Source organism: Chiloscyllium plagiosum, unplaced genomic scaffold (assembly GCF_037043375.1).
Source record: "Chiloscyllium plagiosum isolate Xiang-an unplaced genomic scaffold, Cpla_swu_hap1 HiC_scaffold_8, whole genome shotgun sequence".
In the NCBI taxonomy this organism is placed as follows: domain Eukaryota; kingdom Metazoa; phylum Chordata; class Chondrichthyes; order Orectolobiformes; family Hemiscylliidae; genus Chiloscyllium; species Chiloscyllium plagiosum.
In genome coordinates, this window is record NW_028270146.1 from 115,891,869 (window position 1) to 115,904,145 (window position 12,277).

A 12,277-nucleotide genomic window follows, 5' to 3' on the forward strand; every position below is an offset into this window, starting at 1 on the left:
TAGTACAATTACATATCCCTCTCCAATCTGGAGGTAGGTTGGGTCCCAATATTTTGCCTCCACAGTACCATCACAGATCCGCTGGGGGAACCTTTTGTGCTGAGTAGTTCCCTCCCTTGTCTGTTTCGGTGACATTCTTAATATCTATACATAATTTCAGCTCCCCCAAATCTCTAGACCGATTTGTACCGCATCTACGCGCACACGACATGTGATTTCCGACTGCGGCTGAAAACATTGCGGGGGGGAGGTGGGCTTTTAAGTCTTTCGCCTCCAAGGGAGGGAAAATTAGAGATGGGGAGGTACACTTCCTATCATTCCATGCAGTCTTATCCTGATACAGGTCTATCGTACATTTCATACCCTTCCTGTCTCGCTTCCACCCGAGCGGAAAGGGAACCACCTGGACCACTGGTCTACTGGAGGCACATGCATAGCAATTGCTTTTGTTCACACATTTTACAGTATATTTTACCCATTCAACACAGACATTTGCATCCCCGTACCCAGTGTCTATTTCGATGGTCTGTTTTAAGTCCTTTACCTCTATAATTTTTACTACTTTAAGATCATCAGCAAGAGGTGTAGTAAGGTTGTACCTTATTATCCAGTAGTTCTGCCCGTTTTCCCTGTCCTACGCTAATTCGAAAAGAACAGCCCGAGAAATCCTTCCCGTTTGTTTTCATTTCTATCACAAATGTTTCATTTAATTATACCTGATAGTTGCCCCCCTGCCCCCCCCCCCCCCCCCCCCCCTGCAGGGCGATATAGAAATGTAATTGTTGTAAGTGCTAGTGGAGTGTAACTTCTGTAGATGGGGGGTAAGACATTATACAAACGGTCATGGAATTCTTGTAGCATGTAGTATACTTAAGGCTAAGACTTTAATGAATATAGGGGGTCTTTTAAAGAAGTAGTTTTAAAGAAAATAGTTTTAAGCTAGGAAGTAACTGTGGAGTGTTGTAGCTGACCACAAAAGAATAAAGAATGCAGACATCCAGGAATGGCTTGGTACAGAGATAAGGGATTTGAAAAACAAGTGAGGTAACTGACTCGTGATAGGACCAATGGGAAAAGGGAGGCATAAGCCTGCAACACACCAACTGTATAAAAATGATTTTATGACTGATATCTTTGCACTCTTTGTCAGGCTAGCGGGGTGCCCGGACTTGCAAGTTTGTAATAAATTGTCCTTGTTTCCATGGCTTTGTCTCCGGCTGATTTGTATGTGAGTTTTATTTCTAACAATTTGGGGGCTCGTCCGGGATCCAAAATCTGACCGCTCGACACTCTTGGGACTACGGGGAAGTGCACCTCGCCGATTTCGGTGATCTCCGACTCCTTTATTTGCCATTTGCGGTTTGGGCGAGTACGATCCGGACTGGGGGACCCTGGAAACAAGGAGTGGTTTTCCAGTGACCATACGAGCTATAGTGTTTTACAGTGACCTTAAGAGCTGTAGCGGTTTTACAGTGACCATAAGAGCTGTAGGGGTTTTACAGTGACCATAAAAGCTGTAGGGGTTTTGCAGTGACCATAAGAGCTGCAGTGGTTTTACAGTGACCATAAGAGCTGTTGGGGTTTTGCAGTGACCATAAGAGCTGCAGGGGATTCCTGCTCAGGTTAGGAGCCGGCTGCGACCAGGTAACTCTGTGCACAGACCAAGGTAAGAAATGTGATCTTTAAGTATTACCTTGGTGATCACAACTTTAAGTGGTCGGGGAACGTACGAGAAGTACGGGGGGAATTGGCGAGATCTAAATTAAAGCATATGTCAATGGAAAATAGCCCGTGTCAGAAGGGCTAATAGCTGAAGGGCTGCTGAGGGTGCACTTTGTAATTAACTTATGGCCAGACGTCTAGAAAAATAGTAAAAAGTTAGAAGACTTGTTGTGAGATACTGTGTGTGTGTGTGTGTGTGTGTGTGTGTGTGTGAGAGAGAGAGAGAGAGAGAAAGCTGTACAGCTAGTACAAACTTTAACCCTTTGTGATCCGGTTTGAATGCACATTTGTTTGCTGGTGATTGAATGTTAACAGTTGAAGTCTCAAAAAGCATATAATTGGTCAGATTAATCGGATGAGTATGGTGTCTAGTCAGGATCCTGAAGGGGGTATGGAAGAAGGTGACACCGGACCTCGTTAAGATTAATTAAATTTGCAATAATGGGAGGCACGGGAAATTGCCTGTGTAACGATCTATCTGTAAATAATGCGAAAGGAGAATATATTCCGCCCGACAGTCTTCGGGGAGAATGTTGGATAATTGGGAACACCACTCCCGGACGCGGGAGAAAGATAAGACTACAATGCTAAAATATTGTTGTTTCGTTTGGACTAGACAAAGTATTAAGGCGCCTGTTTTTTTTGGCCCAAGTATGGGTCCAATGAGGATTGGCTGTGTCAAGATTTTAATATCTATGTCAATCGAAAAGAACCTGCAGCCAAAAAGAGTCCGATTATGTGGCTTGTTGGATAGGGAGTGCAGGAGTAAAATTATGGCCCATGAATACGGAGGAATTAGGGAAAGAACAAAAGAAAAGAATGAAAAAGGGAAGCCACAATGCGATCCCTTAATGTGTCTGCCGCCCCCTATATACTCCTCCCCGGAATGAGCCTACAGCTCCCGAAGTAGAACCGAGTCCAGACAGAGAAAGGGGAACGGACTCTGAACTAAAAGATGCGGAACATAGGGGGCTCAGAAACACTCGAGCCACTACACGTAAAGGCAGGGCAAAGATAATGTAAAATGTAAAATTATGTCCCTTAAGAGAGCCTCCGATTGGGGAAGGTACAATCGGATATGTAAATACTCCCTTAACTAGCAGTGAAGATAGGGTCTTTAAAATGGAAATGAAAAGTTTAACATAAATTCTCAAATATTGAGCCACATTGGAAAAATAATGAGAGAGACGATAGGGAGTCAATGTGAGATCTCAGAGAAATGGTAATATTAGGAATTAAAGAGGCAGTGCCTAGATCACAAAACTTTGTTAAGGCCTTTGAAGTACAACAAGAGAAGGATGAAACCCCTTCTGCATTTCTTCAAAGGCTCGAAGAGGCCACAAGGAATTCTTCAGGAATGGATCCCGATAGTCCGGTAGCACAGGGACTCTTAAAGGTCCAGTTTGTAGCTAAATCACGGCCGGACATACAAAAAAAATTACAGAAATTAGATAGATGGAGTGGAAGACAGATGGAAGAATTGTTACATGACGCACAGAAAGTGTATGTGAAAAGGGAAGACGAGAAGCAGAAACAGAAAGCCAAAATGATGGTGGCGGCAGTAGAAGCAATAACAAAAAGAAGAATGGGATCAAGGGATAACAGGAAAGATAGGGGAGGATACAAAAGACAAGGGTCAGATACCCGAGAAAGGAGGCAACAGGCAGGGTAGTATAATTGCGGGAAAGTAAGGCATTTTAAACGGGAATGCCTGGAATTAGCACAAGAAAGGGAAGCCGTTTCCCTAATGACCTTAGATGAAGATTAGAGGAGTCAGGGGTTCCTTCTTCTTGAGACCCACCAGGAACCCTTGGCAAATCTAAACGTGGGACCGAAAGCGGAGGAGACAATATCTTTGGTAGATACGGGAGCAGCCCGGTCATCCCTAAGTTTTAGACCTACTAGCGTTAAATTAACTAATCAAAGAATCAGGGTTTTTGGATTTTTAAAAAATGAAGCATTTGTAGTACCAATTTTTGAGCCAACTTTAATTAAGGGAAGTAGTGAAGAAATAACAGGACAGTTCTTATATATTCCTGACCTCGGGAGCAATTTACTGGGTAGAGATTTGATTATTAAATTAGGCCATAAACAGAGGTAGAAAATCGTAATGTGACTGTAAAAAATGCCATGTTAACACCGAGTGATGAAAAACAAATCCATCCTGAGGTATGGACAAAAGATGGTAATCCAGGTCGGTTAAATAAGGATTATGCTGAAACAAGAAAATAAGATAGTTCGTATAAAACAATACCCGAAATCCCTGAACGACCGCAGAGGACTACGACCAGTTATAGATTCGTTGATAAAAACTGGGTTATTGAAACCATGCATGTCACCCTTTTATACTCTGATATTGCCTGTCAGCAAACCAGATGGAACCTATCGACGGGTGCAGGATCTTAGAGCAGTAAATCAATTGGTTCGAACACGGCACCCGGTGGTACCCAATCCATTTACTTTGTTAGGTAAAATACCGTGTGACCATCGCTGGTTTAGTATGATAGATTTAAAAGATGCACTCTGGGCTTGTCCTCTCGCCACAGAAAGCCGTGACGTGTTTGTTTTTGAATGGGAGGATCCATACACGGGTAGAAAACAGCAGTTCCGCTGGACGGTACTTCCCCAGGGATTCACAGAATCACCTAATTTATTTGGACAAGTACTGGAGCAAGTCCTTGAACAATTTACAATGCTCAAGGGGACGATACTGTGACAATATGTGGATGATCTACTTGTATCTGGACTAAAGAGAAATGAGGTGAGCGAGGCTACAAACAGACTGTTAGATTTCCTAGGAAAACAGAGTCTAAAGGTATCCAAGAATAAGTTACAATATGTAGATAAAGAGAGGTAAAATACTTATGACACCTCATCAGTGAAGGCACGAGGAGCATTAACCCCGAAAGGATTAAAGAAATAACTGAACTACCCCTACCGACCACCAAAAGAGAGTTATGGAAGTTCTTGGGGCTAGTGGGCTATTGTAGATTATGGATAGAAGCGTACGCCCAGAAAACAAAGGGGTTATATTACAAATTGGCAGAATCCGAACATGAAAAACTACAGGAATTAAAACGAAGCTTGATACAAGCTCCCGTGTTAGCCCTCCCTTCCCTTGAGAAACCCTTCCACGTTTTTGTGACAGTAAATAATGGAGCAGCAATAGGAGTGCTAACCCAGAAAACAGGAGGAAAGAAACAACCCATAGCCTTCCTGTCCAAAATTTTAGACCCTGTCTCGAGAGGTTGACCTGAGTGCAGGCAGTCATGGCCACTGCCATTCTAGTAGATGAGAGCCACAAACTAATCTTCGGAGGAGCGCTTGTTGTTAGCACTCCCCATCAAGTCAGAACAGTATTCAATCAAAAGGCAGGAAGATGGTTGACGGACTCAAGAATTCTAAAATATGAAGCTATCCTTATGGAGAGAGACGGCATGGTGTTAACAACAGACGCTTGTTTGAATTCAGCGACCTTCATGTGGAAGGGAGAACGCCTAGACACGCAAGAAGTAGAACATGACTGTTCAGATATTATCGAGTATCAGACCAGAACAAGAGCAGAATTAAAAGATATTCCCCTACATGAAGGAGATAGGCTGTTTATAGACGGGTCGTCAAGCGTAGTACAAGGAAGAAGACATAATGGATATGCAGTAGTAGACGGTAGTGAAAACTGCACAGTTGAGGCTGACCGGTTACATAATACGTGGTCAGCCCAAACTTGCGAATTACATGCCTTAAACCAGGCCTTAAAGTGATAAGGAAATCGGGATGGTACAATTTACACTGACGGGTGGTACATACCTTCAGTAAAATGTGGTAAGAACATGGTCTAATCAATAGCCGGGGAAAGGAATTAATACACAAAGAGTTGATAGGACAAATGTTGAAAAGTTTGGAATGACTCCAAGAAATAGTTATTGTCCATGCACCTGGGCATCAGAAGGGGAACGCTCTAGAAGCAAGAGGAGAATTACCAACTGTAGAGATCAATGATAAGTTTTTAAAGAATTTTATATTGTGGCGCTCGGGGTTTTTTTTTGTCTGTCCTTAGGAAGAAGGGTATGTTGACCCAGACACCTCCACTTGAGTTCGCCGTACATCGAATAGAGCCGGGTGAATGGGTCCTGATCAAAACCTGGAAAGATACCAAACTGCACCCAAGCTGGAAGGGACAGTCCCTAACCCTCCTGACTACTGAAATAGCCATTCGAACTGTTGAAAAAGGGTGGAGTCATCACACTCGTGTTAAGGGCCCAGTGGATGTTCCTTCCCCTTCTCCAGAGTGGCAAGCTAATCTAACAGACAATCCTTTGAAAATCAAGCTGAGTAAATAAAATGGACTGAGATAAGAGACTATTAAGTATTGGTTAAAAAAATTGTATCTCAAAACAATTGTAAGTGTTGCGTGGACTCACTCCTCCCTGGCATACAAAGGGTTAGGGAATAGACAGATAGGGTTGTGAGCAGAAATGAGTGGTCAGCTTTATATTGTTATGATAATATTGGCGCTATCTGCCAAGGTGGGTGGGAGAAATCTTTTACTGCATTATGTCAGAATTATGCTAAACTAAAAGGACATACTGACTGTTGGGTATATGCGGAGATCCCACACCATGGGGAATCCGGATTTCCTCTCATGATAATACCACTTACCAAAGAAGAAGTGTACGACTTACAACAATTTGACTCGGGCTCAAATGATACAAAATGGGAATTTGAGAGGGGTAATTATAACTCTGCGGGATGGTTCACTCGACCAGCCCCGAAAACCCTGACTGCTATCGATGGCCTTAAAGTCTCCCCACTGAAAGGAGCAGGAAATACCACTTGTTTCTATAATCAGAATGATACCGCACCCTTCCGATTTAGAAAATCATCTTGTGTCTACACCAGCCAAGCCACTGCCACGACCATTCCCCAAATATTAAACAGAATGTATTGGGTATGCGGCCTGAAGGCCTATCCATTTATTCCCGGAGAAAAATACATTTGTGTGACCGAATGTGTAACAATACATGCATGTTATGATGTTGATCAAGCAGTGTCTTAAAGCCAGAAAGGCTGGAGTGGCTGCTGCTACCTTGCCTACATATTTCCCCATTTTGAGGCTGTTAGAGAGAGCCCCAAAAATACATCTGAATAAACAGGGAGGAAGGCGGGTAACCCGGGAAAGAACCGAAGGGGATCGCCTCCTCTGGACTTTGATACCTGTGTGTGGGACCGCTCGAGCTGGAGTAGAAATACAAAAGTTGGCAGCTACTCTGGAAGAGTTGGCCAATAAAATTGCCGAGGAATTGGCCGAAACCCAATCCTAAGTGGCAGCCATAACAATCCGAAATGATTGCCACGAGATGAACGACCCTTCAGAACAGGATGGCTCTGGATTATATCCTAGCAGAGAAGGGTGCTACCTGTGCACTAATTGGAGAGAAATGTTGTACCTGAGGTCTCCTCTAACATTACTGATATCTCCAAACATGTGCGAAACAAAATCGCCAAGATTAGAGAGGCCAGTAATCGGTACCAGAACGAAAAAGAATGGAAATGGGGGAATTGGGGGGCGACTGGTTGGGGAACGTGCTTAGTCAATCTAGCTATCTATGGATTATTGATATTAGTGTGTCTGGTGGTAGGGTTTAATGTCCTAAAACGAATAATGAGCTGACTGATGACATCCCTTGGGGAAGGAACCCAAATAAATCATCAGATGCTTTTACTATCAGCAGGTGGTATGCAAAAAAGAGAAAGTCAAAGAATGCTTCTAGAGTTCGAGGGACGAACAACACAATTGTAAAATGTAAGATTGTGAACCTCATCGCCAAAAGGCGTAAGAGGGCAGAACAGAAGGAAATGGATTAAAGGTGAATTAGTAAGTGCAGAAACTACAGATCTTTTTAAAAAGGGGGAATTGTGGGAAATAAGAAATGTAGTTTTCTGCAGGCTATATAGAAATATAATTGTTGTAAGTGCTAGTGGAGTGTAATTTCTGAATATGGGGGAGGGGTGAGACATTATACAAACGGTCATGGAATTCTTCTAGCATGTAATATACTTAAGGCTAAGACTTTAATGAATATAGGGGGTCTTTTAAAGAAGTAGTTTTAAAGAAAATAGTTTAAGCTAGGAAATAACTATGGAGTGTTGTAGCTGACCACAAAAGAAGAAGTAAGGGTATTTTCACAATAAAGTTTATAGTAACAAGACGAAGAATGCAGTCATCCATGGTCAGCCTGGTACCGAGATAAGGAAAGAGAAAAACAAGTGAAGTAGTTATCTTAAGTTTAGTCATAAGTAAAGGCCAAATAAGGGAATGAAATGAAATTAATGATTATGATAGGATAAGAATAGGGAAAGGGGCGGGGGAGGGGGATGTGAGCCTGCAAAACACAAACTGTATAAAATGATTGCATAACTGATATCTTTGCTCTCTTTGCCAGGCTAGCGGAGTGTCTGGACTTGCAAATTTGTAATAAATGGCTTTGTCTCCGGCTGATTTATAAGTGAGTTTTGTTTTTAACATATAATAATTACGCAATACTTTAACTTAGGCTTTATAACAAGCACAATGTGCTTTTAATATCTTCCATATTTCTCAGTGTGAGTGCTACAATATTAAAACCTGTTTGATCAGGCCAATACATTCACAAAAGACCAATAATTGTCATTGCAACATCATTTGAAAGATCACAGTCTTCTCAGACATTGAATTCAGAGAACACCAGTTACTTTACACTGCAATATTTCTCTTCATTTCTGAACATTACTCAGTGGAACAGTAAGAGGAGATACCTCATTATTCTTAAATTCATTAATAAAAGTTTTCAAATCGATTTGTTGCCAATACCTAATAATTGTTCAATTCGGTAAGGGGTGTACATGTGGAACTATGTTTCCATATAATAACTAATGCAAAGACATTGCAATGTACAATATCTCAATCATTCTGAATATTGCTTTTCATTTTAAACTTGGAAACCCTTTTGAGTTGATTTGATTGGAAATCACTTCAATGTTAACATTTATTGTGTTTCTAATCACAATAACAGTTGAATATTTTTCATGTGCAAAATCATTTAAATCCCCATGAATTCTTTTTAAGTACACAAAAAAACGGTTGACATCTCTCTTATTTCATTAAACAATCACAGGAAATGGTGACTTTTTCGAAATCGTACGTTTTCGGAAAGAATGAAAGTTGTCTTCTGCTGAATAGGCACATTGACTGAACAATTCATCATTTTCTTCCAATTTACGTGTAGAGCAAAAACATTTTAATTTGCATTTCAGAAAATGAGAAACTTATGAACATATAGAATAATTGTATTCATTTTTATTTATAATGCACAGTAATCACACAATTCTGGGAGAAAGTGAGGACTGCAGATATTGGAGGTCAGAGCTGAAAATGTGTTGCTGGAAAAGCGCAGCAGGTCAGGCAACATCCAAGGAGCAGGAGAATCGACGTTTCGGGCATGAGTCCTTCTTCAGGAATGAGGAGAGTGTGCCAAGCAGGCTAAGATAAAAGATAGGGAGGAGGGACTTGGGGGAGGGGCGTTGGAAATTTCCCTCCTCCCTATCTTTTATCTTAGCCTGCTTGGCACACTCTCCTCATTCCTGAAGAAGGGCTCATGCCCGAAACGTCGATTCTCCTGCTCCTTGGATGCTGTCCAATCACACAATTCTGTCAAGTTGTCGTTCCACAAGTGATCATAAAATCATGTTTAATTAAGACTTTTGTTAACTCCATCATTATTGTAAATTACTACTGAAGTTTCAGTAGATTCCACACAGTATCCAACCATTTAATTCTTATCCAATTATCACAATAAACATCTTATTAGTGTTCAGCCCTGCCCAGCCTGGTTGGGAATGTTATGAAGGAATCTTGTGCAACTTTGGTAGTGTCTCTGCTACCAGACCAGAGGGTGCAATTTCAATTCTCACCTTGCACAGAAATGTGCCAGAGCAGTTCTGAATGTTGATTAGAAAATATCTAAGAATCGAATGAATTCCCTTTCAATTCAACATTAGATATGCTTCCATTTGTTGTTCATTCCAATAATCACAGTATCTGCTATATATTTTCTTCAGTTTACTAATAACAGAATGTATCTAATTCCACTCAATCAATATTCTTTCGAAAACATATGAGAATGTTGCACTCATAAAGATGAAATATGGCAAAGTAATGGTAGTCCTTGATTTTCTTTTGTTCTGAAGAGCTGAGTTCAGACTGCACATAGAACTTGATGCCTCAAAGCTTTAAATATGAGAAAAAATCAAATTCTTCTTCAGTTAAATAAACAAATGCCACTTCCTACTATATATCAATTTTTAGCTATTGATCTGTTTATGATTTGCGTGAAATTTGTTTTTAGTTTTCCACTCACCTATTTTTATTGAGTGTAAGATTGAAATGCTGTGAAAATATCCGAGTGCATTCATTTGAAAATTGAATTTGCATATTTTTCTCTAATCTCATTTATTGCATGATGCATTAGGTATGTTTTGTTCAGCAAAACCAGTGAATACTAAAAATTGTCTAATCTTAAGTAAGATCTTGCACACCCAGTTATCAGTCTGTTCCTAATTCATGTAAATATCTAAATTTATTTAAATCAATGTTCACACAAAACAGTGCACATAAAGCGACACAAAGATATTCATCATCAGCTGATTACTATTCAATGAAATAACCTGAGTAAGTATCTTATTGTTCCTGGGACAAATGACAACAGTAAGCATTTATTTACTATTCTATGCAGTTAATGCAATTGGTATGTTATATTTCAATTTAGTTAACGTTGATTTATATTGTTTAAACCAATAATTCCACATTATCATGGATATTGACTGTACTACAATAACATTGAGAAGCAAATTTTGGCCTTCTAACAATCTTTAAGCTCCTTTTTTGTTGTATGTGTACAAGAGACAATTCAAATTATAACCATTTTATTACAAATTGAACAAACACTGCTTTTTAAATTCGTGAAATTCCTACATTTTTGCAAAAAGGTTAGTCTTCACTATATATGTCACATTAAAAAACTACTATTTCAAATCATGCGTGCTACAAAATGATTATTGCTTTCATTTCATTGTAAGAAAAGAACTGCTTTGACCATGTTGATATTTTTTGTCATTTCTATTCCAACATTATTCATCATTGTACAATAATGACAATATTATTAAGATTGCTTATATACCACATGTCATTGACTACATTGTTTGTTCGGTTTCAAGCTCACTTTCATGATCTACTATTTCTCTTCCTAATTCTGACACAGTTCTTTAAAAATTGATCATAATATTAATCATATAAATCAATGTAACATACCTCTAGAATCCAGTGGATGGAAAATCACAATTCTTGAATTACGTATATTTTTGAATTAAGAAAATAATTTTGCTCACTGAATGGCTCATTGTTCTTCAATCCATAAAGCTCGGTACTATGTTTTATTCCTCAGTTTACTGATCTTAATAAATAGGAGAAAGTGAGGTCTGCAGATGCTGGAGATCAAAGTTGAAACTTTATTGCTGGAACAGCACAGCAGGTCGCATCTCCTGTTCCCTGGATGCTGCCTGACCTGCTGTGCTGTTCCAGCAATAAAGTTTCAACTTTGATCTTAATAAATATCCAATCAACATCACAGCAAAGTGCTTTTGAAATATTGAATCATATTTATTCTTCATATGACAGCATTAACTATCAAGTCATTGCCATTACAATAATGGCACACTTATTTAAGAAAGTCTTTTGAACAAGTACAGTGAGATTCACATTTAGATTTAATCCATTATTTCTGAGTACTAATAGTACAGTATGAAAATGCGTTTATTTTTCAGGTCACCTACCCCACAAAGGAACCAATGACTTCCCATCCAACGTCATTGCAAATATCTGATGTTTGCTCATTTGAATGATCACGGCAATCTCAGCCTTAAAATTCAGGAAAATGTAATTACTTTTCACTGAATTAATTCCAGTTCATTTCCAGACATTGCTCAATCACTTGCAAAAAGAGATTTTTCATTATTCTTTAATGCATGGGCAGACTTTGATAATTCAATTGTTGCTGATTTATAATGATATATAATAATTATTCAATCTAGTAGGTTGTGCAAATCTTGAATTACGGCACAGTGCATGAACTACTGTAAAGATATTGCAGTGCACAATCTCTCAATCATTGTAAATATCAATTTTTATTTTAAAGATAGTTTTATGTTGAAAGATAGTTGAATTCATTTAATTATATTTGACTTCAATGCTCACATTTATTGTGTTTGTAACCACAATACGACTTATGGCTGTTTCATGCAACAAAATTAAATGAAGAAGAATTAGCATCTCTTTATTCTTTCATTCAACAATGGTAATAAATTTTGATTTTTTAAATTTTGAACATTTTTGGAAAGAAGGGATGTTGTCTTCAGTTGAATGCTTGCACTGACTCACTAATTCACAGTATCTGCTACGTATTCTTCTTGGTTTCCTATGAAAAGAAATTAACTAGTTCTGCTGGTTGTAAATTCCTGGAAA